Below are 10993 nucleotides of genomic sequence, written 5' to 3'. Positions count from 1 at the left end.
TGGTTCCTACCCTGCCGTGCCTACATAATGGACGGCACCGCCCTGACGGTAAACCCTATCTACAATCCATGGAAGACCATGAAAGTACCTGGAGCTGCATCACCGCCATGGCTCGCGTTCTCTATACGGAAGATCTGGACAGAGCAGAGCTCCACGTGATAGTTGCGCTCGACGCGAAGCAGGCCACCGCGTACGCCCGCGAGGACGAGCTCTACGAGCCCTACCGGGAGGGCATGGGGAGGCAGCGACGCATGTGGTTGTTGCCCAGGCGGAGGAGCGTGGGCCCCTGGAGTCCCTCCGTCGCGAGCCACCGTCGGTGACCCAAACTGACATCCAGGTGGCCAATGCTAGCCTCGCCGAAGCGAGGGCGCTGCTACGGGAGTCACAGGAAGCTCTGCGCAGCCTGGGGCCCTAGCCCGGGCATCGTCTACCTCAATGATGACGAAGATGACGACCTCACCAACTTGGGCGACGACAATGCCATCGGCATGACGGACGAGCAGCGGGCACTGCTCGCGTCATTCGAGAGCATCCCGCGGGACGCCGATAATCGTTAGGCGTCGGCGGCGGAGGATCAAGTGTTCTCCCAAGCGCTTGCCATGAGGCGGGCGTACGAGATGTCGGCCCCGGCAGCAGTCCACCTCGCGGCGCGCGAGGAGGTGGTGACGGCGAGGGGAGAACTGGGAGCTGGAGTAGGCACCGCTGCGGCCATGGCCGCCGCGAAGGTCATGGTGGCGAGAAACGTGGCCCGCTACGAGGCCGACAGGGACGCGGCGGCAATAGCAGAGGAAGCCGCGTCCAGAGCCAGCTGGGACGACGCTCGTTCCGAGGGGCAGGCATGCTGGCGGCAGGAGGACGCGTCTGTCATCATTCATCGTCATGAGGCCTTTGCCGCCCACATGGACGTCCACCGTTGGAGGAGCTCCAGCGGCCGGGACTTCAGGGCACGACGGTGGCCCATAGGCTACGCGACTGCGAGTAACCCTGGCTATAGTAGGCCACGCGATGGCGAGTAGGTACGGCCGTCATAGTTTAGGTTAACTCGTCTGTAATCATCTATGTAAAGGTGATAATTTTGGACAACCAATAGTAATGAAATGCTATTTGGCACTATGTCTCCCTGCCCCGCGGGCCCGGATACTGATACGTCCATTTTGCATCACTATTTTATATCATAATCTACTGTTATTCTTTGATATATTTCATATTTAGAGATGATACTTATGTTATTTCACCTATTTTGCATGTTTCATGATTATTGGAGAATCATTCACCGGAGTCAGGATTCTGCTGGAAAAAACACCGTCAGAATGCAATATTTCTGGAGATCAACAATTGACGGAAATTACACTGAAGATCTTATTTTCACAGAAGAATGAGCCAGCCAAAAGGAGGAGCCGAGGAGGGCCACCATGGGCCCCCCCCATAGGCCGGCGCGGGCCCTGCCCTGGCCGCGCCGCCTTGTGGGGAGGGGGCCCACAGCCCCCTTCGGCCGCCTCTCTTTCACGTACTTCATCTACCCGAAAACCTAAGGTGCTGGGAATAATCGCGAGGAGACACGGCCGCCTCGCGGGGCGGAAAACACCAGAGAGAAAAGAGCTCTCCGGCGGGCAGAAATCCGCCGGGGAAATTCCCTCCCGGAGGGGGAAATCGACGCCATCGTCGCCGTCATCGAGCTGGACTTCATTGGGATCATCATCACCATCATCTCCACCACCGTCACCGTCATCTCCACCGCTGCACCTTGTCACCGCTGTAACATCTAGGGTTGAATCTTGATTGTTTGATAGGGGAAACTGTCCCGGTATTGATTACTCCTTGTTATTGATGCTATTGAGTGAAACCATTGAACCAAGGTTTATGTTCAGATCGTTATTCATCATCATATCACCTCTGATCATGTTCCATATGATGTCTCGTGAGTAGTTCGTTTAGTTCTTGAGGACATGGGTGAAGTCTAAATGTTAGTAGTGAACTATGTTGAGTAATATTTAATGGTTTGATATTTAAGTTGTGGTGTTATTCTTCTAGTGGTGTCATGTGAACGTTGACTACATGATACTTCACCTTTATGGGCCTAGGGGAATGCATCTTGTATTCGTTTGCTAATTGTGGGGTTGCCGGAGTGACGAAGCATCTGAACCCCGTTGGTATATCGATGCGGGAGGGATAGCAGGATCTTAGAGTTTAAGGTCTGTGGTTAGATTTATCTTAATTACTTTCTTGTATTTGCGGATGCTTGCAAGGGGTATAATCACAAGTATGTATTAGTCCTAGGAAGGGCGGTGCATTAGCATAGGTTCACCCACACAACACTTATCAAAACAATGAAGATTAATCAGCTATATGAAGCGAAAGCACTAGACTAAATTCCCGTGTGTCCTCAAGAACGTTTGGTCATTATAAGTAAACAAACCGGCTTGTCCTTTGTGCTAAAAAGGATTGGGCCACTCGCTGCAACTATTACTCTCGCATTTTATTTACTTGTACTTTATTTATCTGCTATATCAAAACCCCCCTGAATACTTGTCACGTGAGCATTTACGGTGAATCCTTCATCGAAACCGCTTGTCAACACCTTCTGCTCCTCGTTGGGTTCGACACTCTTATTTATCGAAAGTACTACGATACACCCCCTATACTTGTGGGTCATCAAGACTATTTTCCGGCGCCGTTGCCGGGGAGTGAAGCGCTATTGGTAAGTGGAATTGGTAAGGGAAACCTTTACTGTACGTGCTGATTTTATTTCTGCCTGCTGCTATAATTCATTATGGAGAAATACCTATGAAAATTATTGAACGTGTTGTGGATAACCGCTATGAAGGGGATGGAACAGTCCATCCTGGAGATCATTTACTGTTTTTACATGAATTATGCGAGTTATTCAAGTGTGCAGGTATTGCTATGGATGAAGTTAGGAAGAAACTATTCTCTATATCGCAACAAAGAAGAGTTTAAAAGGGACCTTCTTGATCGGATCCAAGAGAATACTGAAGGATGGAAGAATGACAAAGATAGAGATTCAGGTATAAATTATGATTATGAATGCATTGAAACTTTTATGGATACTGATAAATTTCGTAATATGAGTGCTGCTTATGGTCTTGACTCTCAAGTTGTTGCAAATTTTTATAAAGTTTTTGCCTCTCATTTTGAATTGCCTAGGAAGAATTTTGATAAGTATCATGAACCTTACAAAGATAAAACTGATTCATCTATAAATAAATGTGTTGAAATTAAAACTGTTGATCATATTCTTCCTGAAGCTTATATTGAAAAAACTCCTTTTCCTGCTAAAATGAAGGAGTATTCTGTTATAACTAGTGCGGTTAATAAAAGTGCAAAGAAACCTATAGAACCTGAAGAGCAAATTAAGGTTGAACCTGCTATTGCAATAGTTAAAGATCTTGTGTGACTGAAAATGTAGAAGATGGTCATATTATTTTCTGTGAAGATGCTTCTAATATTGTTTCGCATCCTAATAAGTCTAGGGAAGCCAGTGTTCATATGCTTTCTGTTAGAATTGGTGATAATTGTTATTATGGTTTATGCGCCATTGGTGCAAACATTAGTGCCATTCCTTATGAGCTTTACACGGAAATGATGCATGAAATTGGTTCTTGTGAACTTGAAGATATAGATGTGGTTATTCGGCTAGCTAATAGAGAAACTATCTCTCCTATTGGTATTGTTCGAGATGTGGAAGTTCTATGTGGTAAGATTAAATATCCTGCTGACTTTTTGGTACTTGGTTCTGCTGCTAGTAAGTCTTGTCCTATTATTTTTGGTAGACCTTTTCCAAATACTTGTGGAGCTATTATACATTGCAAGAAAGAGAAAATTGTGACTAAATTTGCTGGTGAATCTTATGAGTTTAATTTCTCTAAATTTGCCAAAACTCCTTATAAAGCTGATTTGCCTAACGATGATTTTAGAGTTGAATAGTGTGCGTCTATTGCTCTTGCTCATAATAATCCTTTGCAGCAACATTTGGAGGATAGTGAGAGTGAAGTTTTTAGGGAAGAAAGGAATGAGCTTGATGAAATTTTCCTTCGTCAACCTATTCTTAAACATGACTTACCGGTTGAAGATCTAGGTACAACACCACCACCAAAGGAAGATCCTGTTTTTGATTTAAAACCGTTGCCTGATAATCTTAAGTATGCTCATATTGATGATAAGAAAATATATCCTGTTATTATTAGTTCTAAGCTTTCAGATTTTGAGGAAGAAAGGTTATTGGAAATATTGAAGAAACACCGAGAGCTATTGGCTACACTCTTGATGATTTGAAGGGGATTTCTCCCGCTATTTGCCAACATGCCATCAATATGGAAGATGATGCAAAGCCTGTTGTTGAACATCAGCGTCGTTTAATTCCTAAGATGAAGGATGTGGTAAGAAATGAGGTATTGAAACTTCTTGAAGCAGGTATTATATATCCTACGGATGAAACCCGGTACTCACGTGGGTAGCTACGCACCCCTTCCTCGTATGACACCTGTCCATTTTGGTCAAACCCCATTACTCCATCCCGCCTATTACTATAGCAGCTTAATGCCTAGTATTACTGTGGGCAGCTTAATTAGTGATTATACCGGATATCCCCAACCCCATCTTCCCCAACCCCATCCCGCACGCGCATGGAAGCACCCCGACCTCGTCTCCTCCCCAACACCATCTTCCCTGCCGCCCCAGATCCGTCGAGCGGGACGGAGGGGGAAGTCAAAACTGCCGCCGCGCCCGCACCTCCATTGCGCCGGCACCTCAAATCGAGTCAATGGGCGACAGAGGGCTGGAGCTTGACGCGGAATCGACACATGCACACACAGTGGAGGGCTGGAACTCGACGAAGCTCGCGCTCTTCTTAAAGACTGAAGCTTGTGGGCTTGGGCGACCTGAGGAGCGCAGGGGTGGGGCGTCAGAGGGACGGATTTTTAACGGGAGAGCTTCCCCCCGATTTGTACCACTCCAGCAGTAGCGAATCCGGTGGGATCCGTGGACGACGTGCCGGAATCCGTAGAGGAGGACATTGCGGTCCAATTCCTCATTCCCAGTGCAGCGACGGATCTCCAGAATGCGTATCTGGGGGAATACACCATGGATAACACTGATTGAGAAATTAATCAAAACCAGGATGGGATGGGGTGGCGGATTTGGACGCTGATGTTGCCAATTTCTTAGCGTTCTGTGGATTTTTGAGCTGAGGTAATCTAGTAGGGAGCTCTCTGAGATGAGAGAATAGAGTGGGAAGCCTGATCCGATTGAATCGACTGCATCTCCCCAAACGACTGCAGCGGGAGTGCTCACCCGGTGCTCCCCATCCGCCCCACGATCTGGAGGATACGCGTGTAACTCCTCTTCTCATCATCCGCGAGGACTCCCGGCCTGGAACCACGGCTTCGACGACTCGAAGACATGAAAACGAAGGGCACCGTCTGAAGCGGGACGACCGGCGCGGATCTACCGGTGCCGTCTGCGCGCTGGAGTTCGCGGGCGCGCGCGAGGCAGCAACTTGCACGAGCATGGCCGGCCGGAGCCAGAGAATCGACGTCAAGCTTGGGGGCATCCATGGCAGGAGGCAGAGTACATCGATGAATAAAAAAGAATCGCAATTGGGAGAGGTCTCGTGCATTGCTTTTGTCTCTAGCGATTGGGAGAATTTTCAACTAACGGGATTAGCTTTTCGTTTACTGTATGCCCCGTGGGACACGGTCAAACGACAAGCGAATGGGTTCGAATCTCCATGCAGATCTAACGATAGTGTACGCGTGCGTAGCTACCCATGTGTGTAGCAAATACACTCTCATATATCCTATTGCTGATAGTAGATGGGTTAGTCTTGTGCATTGTGTTCCTAAGAAAGGAGGAATAACTGTTGTGCCTAATGATAATGATGAGCTCATCCCTCAAAGAGTAGTTGTAGGGTATAGAATGTGCATTGATTTTCGAAAATTTAATAAAGTTACTAAGAAAGATCATTACCCTTTACCATTTATTGATCAAATGTTAGAAAGGTTATCCAAAAATACTCATTTCTGCTTTCTTGATGGTTATTCTGGGTTTTCACAAATTGCTGTTAGAGCTAAAAATCAAGAGAAAACAACTTTCACTTGTACCTATGGAACTTATGCTTATAGGCGTATGCCATTTGGTTTATATAATGCTCCTGCTACTTTTCAAAGATGCATGTCTGCTATTTTTCATGGCTTTTGTGAAAAGATTGTAGAGGTATTCATGGATGATTTTTCTGTCTATGGGAATTCTTTTGATAATTGCTTGCGAAACCTTGATAAAGTTTTGCAGAGATGTGAAGAAACTAACCTTGTTCTTAATTGGGAGAAATGCCACTTTATGGTTAACGAAGGAATTGTATTGGGACATAAAATTTCTAAGAGAGGTATTGAAGTTGATAGAGCTAAAGTTGAAGCAATTGAGAAGATGCCCTATCCGAGGGATGTTAAAGGTATTCGTAGTGTTCTTGGTCATGCTGGGTTTTATAGGAGATTTATTAAAGATTTCTCTAAGATTTCAAAGCCTCTTACTAATCTTCTTCAAAAAGATGTACCTTTTGTTTTTGATGATGATTGTAAGGAAGCTTTTGAAACTCTAAAGAAAGCCTTAACAACTGCTCCTGTAGTTGAACCTCCTGATTGGAACTTACCTTTTGAAATTATGTGTGATGCTAGTGATTTTGCTGTAGGTGCTGTCCTTGGACAGCGAGTAGATAAAAAATTGAATGTTATTCATTATGCTAGTAAGACTCTTGATGCTGCTCAAAGAAATTATGCTACAACTGAAAAAGAACTATTAGCTGTAGTTTTTGCTTGTGACAAGTTTAGATCTTATATTGTTGATTCAAAAGTTACGATTCATACTGATCATGCTGCAATCAGATACCTTATGGAAAATAAATATGCTAAGCCAAGACTTATTAGATGGGTACTTCTTTTGCAAGAATTTGATTTACATATTATAGATAGGAAAGGTGTTGAGAATCCTGTTGCTGATAACTTATCTAGATTGGAAAATATTGCTTATGATCCTGTCCCTGTTAATGATAGATTTCCAAATGAACAATTGGCTGTAATAAAGGTGAGCTCGCGAGATAGTCCTTGGTATGCTGATTATGCTAACTTTATTGTTTCCAAGTATTTGCCTCCGACCTTTTCAGCTCAGCAAAGGAGAAAATTATTTTATGACTTGAGACATTATTTTTGGGATGACCCACACTTATATAAAGAAGGAGTGGATGGTATTATGCGAAGATGCGTTCCATAATATGAACAACAAGAGATATTGAGTAAGTGTCATGGTAGTGTTTATGGAGGACATCACGCCGGAGATAGAACTGCGCAAAAAGTTCTACAATCAGGTATCTATTGGCCAACTCTCTTCAAAGATGCAAGAACGTTTATTTTATCTTGTGATGAATGTCAAAGGGTTGGTAATATCTCCAGACGCAATGAAATGCCTATGAACTATACTCTTGTTATTGAACCATTCGATTGTTGGGTATTTGACTTCATGGATCCTTTCCCTTCTTCAGAAGGTAACACTCATATACTTGTCGTTGTTGATTATGTTACTAAATGGGTGGAAGCCATACCCACAAAAAGTGCTGATGGTGAGACTTCTTTAAAAATGCTTTTAGATATTATTTTTCCTAGATTTGGAGTACCTAGATATATTATGACTGATGGAGGTTCTCATTTTATTCATGGTGGTTTTAGAAAAACTCTTTCTAAATATGGTATTAATCATAGGATTGCTTCTGCTTATCATCCACAAACTAGTGGGCAAGTAGAATTATCAAATAGAGAAATTAAATCTATTTTGGGAAAGACTGTTAATAAATCTAGAAAGAACTGGGCTAGTAAATTGAAGGAAGCACTATGGGATTATAGAACTGCTTATAAAAATCCTATGGGTATGTCTCCTTATAAAATGGTTTATGGAAAAGCTTGTCATTTACCTTTAGAACTAGAGCACAAAGCTTATTGGGCCGTAAGAGAACTTAATAAAGATTTTAAACTTGCCGGTAAGAAAAGGTTGCTACAATTGAGTTCTTTAGATGAATGGAGAAGTGAAGCTTATGAAAATGCTGAACTTTTCAAGGAGAAGGTTAAGAAATGGCATGATAGAAGAATTATCAAAAGAGAATTTAATGTTGGGGATAAAGTCCTATTGTATCGGTCTCGTTTCAGATTTTTTGCAGGGAAATTGCTCTCAAAATGGGAAGGACCATACGTCATTGTGGAGGTGTATCGTTCAAGGGCAATTAAAATTAGTTCTCTGCAAGGTGATGCCACACAAGTAGTGAATGGACAAAGGCTCAAACACTATATTTCTGGAGATTCTTATAATGAAGACGTTGATGTTATCCAAGTGGTGACTCCGGAAGCTTTCATCAAAGGTCAAATTGACAGTTCTGCAGAATTCGACTTTGAATAGGTAACAACTCTGGTAATAAAAAGTCCGCGTTTAACTTTCCGAACAATGTTTTTGCTATTTTCGGAAAATATGAAAAATTACGAGATCGAAACGGAAAGGAGGAGACGCACGAGGGCGTGCCCCCATAGGCCGGCGCGGGCCCCAGCCTGGCCGCGCCGCCCTATGAGGACGGCGCCTCGGAGTCCCTCTTCCACTCGTTTTCGATCTGGTACTTTCCTTCTGTCGTGAATTTTTTTGCTATATAATCCCCCGGACCCCTGGAGGTCCGTATATCGTTTTCTCGTCGTGTTTTGTTTCGAGCTGTTTTCTGCCAGGATCTGTTTTTGATCTAGAAGCACCATGGTCTCCAACAACAAGGACAAGGAGCCTTTGGAGGAAGATATTCAAGACCCCGATTTGAAGAAGGAAGTCGAGAGCGAGGATGAAGGAGAAGTGGAGGAAGTTCCGCGAGTATACCGCGCGCCACCGTCGCAAGCATCGGAGTGGTAGCAAATCCGTTCAACACCAAGAAAAGCGCACGGATTAGCACCGAAGGAGGAGTCCCACGTCGCTACCTAGCTCCAAGGACATCTCCCCCAGGCATTGACAACCCCTTCTACACCCTAATTTATAGTCGTCAAATTGAAAGGATTCCCAAGGCAGTATTGCCTAGTGGTTGGGATATGGATCGTTCTAACACCGCAGAAGGATGAAACCTGAAGCCGAGGAGTGGGAAAACAACTCTAAGAGTTGGGACTCACCGTCTGACATACTTCTTAACCGCGTCGAGCAAAACTCAGAGCTGATCCGCAACCTCACTTATGAGATTGATGAGCTAAAGGAGCTTGTTAAGAAGCTTATCAAGGATTCACCACCACCGCTGAAGGAGTAATTCATCATCGGTATTGGCATCCCCTTGGTTTGTTCCAAGCTTGGGGGAGTGCCGCGGTATCACATTGATGTCTACGCACGCTTCTATTCCTGTAGACAGTGTTGGGCCTCCAAGAGCAGAGGTTTGTAGAACAGCAGCAAGTTTCCCTTAAGTGAATCACCCAAGGTTTATCGAACTCAGGGAGGTAGAGGACAAAGATATCCCTCTCAAGCAACCCCGCAATCACGATACAAGAAGTATCTTGTGTCCCCAACACACCTAATACACTTGTCAGATGTATAGGTGCACTAGTTCGGCGAAGAGATAGTAAAACACAGGTGGTATAGATGGTGGTAATATTGCAGGAAGTAAAGATGCAGTAAATAAACATGTAGCAGAACAGTAAATAAACGGCGCCCGAAAATAGCTTGCTGGCGTGGGAGGCAATTCTCTGTGGTGTAACTATTCGGAAACAAGGCCTAGGGATCATACTTTCACTAGTGGACACTCTCAACATTGATCACATAACTGAATAAACAAATACTACTTTCTCTACACTCTCTTATTGGATGACAAACACCATTAATTGTGTAGGGCTACAAGAGCACCTCAATGCCGGAGTTAACAAGCTCCACAACATTCGATGTTCATATTTAAATAACCTTAGAGTGCATGATAGACCATTGCAATTATACCGAGTACTAACATAGCATGCACACTGTCACCATCAGGCTATGAAAGGGGGAATAGATCGCACAAATACTATCATAGTAATAGTTAACTTCATAATCTACAAGAGATCACAATCATAGCCTATGCCAAGTACTACATGATGCACACACTGTCACCATTACATCATGAAGGAGGAATAGAGTACTTTAATAACATCACTAGAGCAGCACATAGATGATATTCAACTAGATCACAAAGCTCATGATCACATAAAGATCACATGGGAGAGAGAGATGAACCACATAGCTACGGTACAACCCTTAGCCTCGGGGGAGAACTACTCCCTCCTCATCATACGAGACATCAGCGTTGTTGAAGATGGTGGTGGTGTCGATGGAGATGCCTTCCGGGGGCACTTCCCCGTCCCGCCGGCGTGCCGGAACAGAGACTTCTGTCCCCCGATCTTGGCTTCGCGATGGCGGCGGCTCTGGAAGGTTTCTCATACCGTGGCTTATTCGTATCGAAGATTTAGGTCAGGGAGGGTTAAATAGGCGAAGAGGCGGAGTCGGAAGGGCTACGGGGCAGCCAAACAACAGGGGGGCGCGCCCCCCTGGGCCGCGCCGCCACCATGTGTGGTGGCCCTGGGCCTCTCCTCTGGCCCCTCTTCGGTGTTCTGGAAGCTTCGTGGAATTATAAGATACGGGGCGTTGATTTCGTCCAATTCCGAGAATATTTCTTTACTAGGATTTCTGAAACCAAAAACAGCAGAAAACAGGAACTGGCACTTCGGCATCTCGTCAATAGGTTAGTTCCGGAAAACGCATCAAAACGATATAAAGTGTGAACAAAACATGTAGTTATTGTCATACAACTAGCATGGAACATCAGAAATTATAGATACGTTTGAGACGTATCAAGCATCCCCAAGCTTAGTTCCTACTCGCCCTCGAGTAGGTAAACAATAACAAGAATAATTTCTGAAGTGACATGCTACTTACATAATCTTGATCATACTAT

The sequence above is a fragment of the Lolium rigidum genome, chromosome 4 (genome assembly GCF_022539505.1).
Source record: "Lolium rigidum isolate FL_2022 chromosome 4, APGP_CSIRO_Lrig_0.1, whole genome shotgun sequence".
In the NCBI taxonomy this organism is placed as follows: domain Eukaryota; kingdom Viridiplantae; phylum Streptophyta; class Magnoliopsida; order Poales; family Poaceae; genus Lolium; species Lolium rigidum.
The sequence above is the reverse complement of the archived record's forward strand: the minus strand, read 5'-3'. Positions refer to the sequence as shown.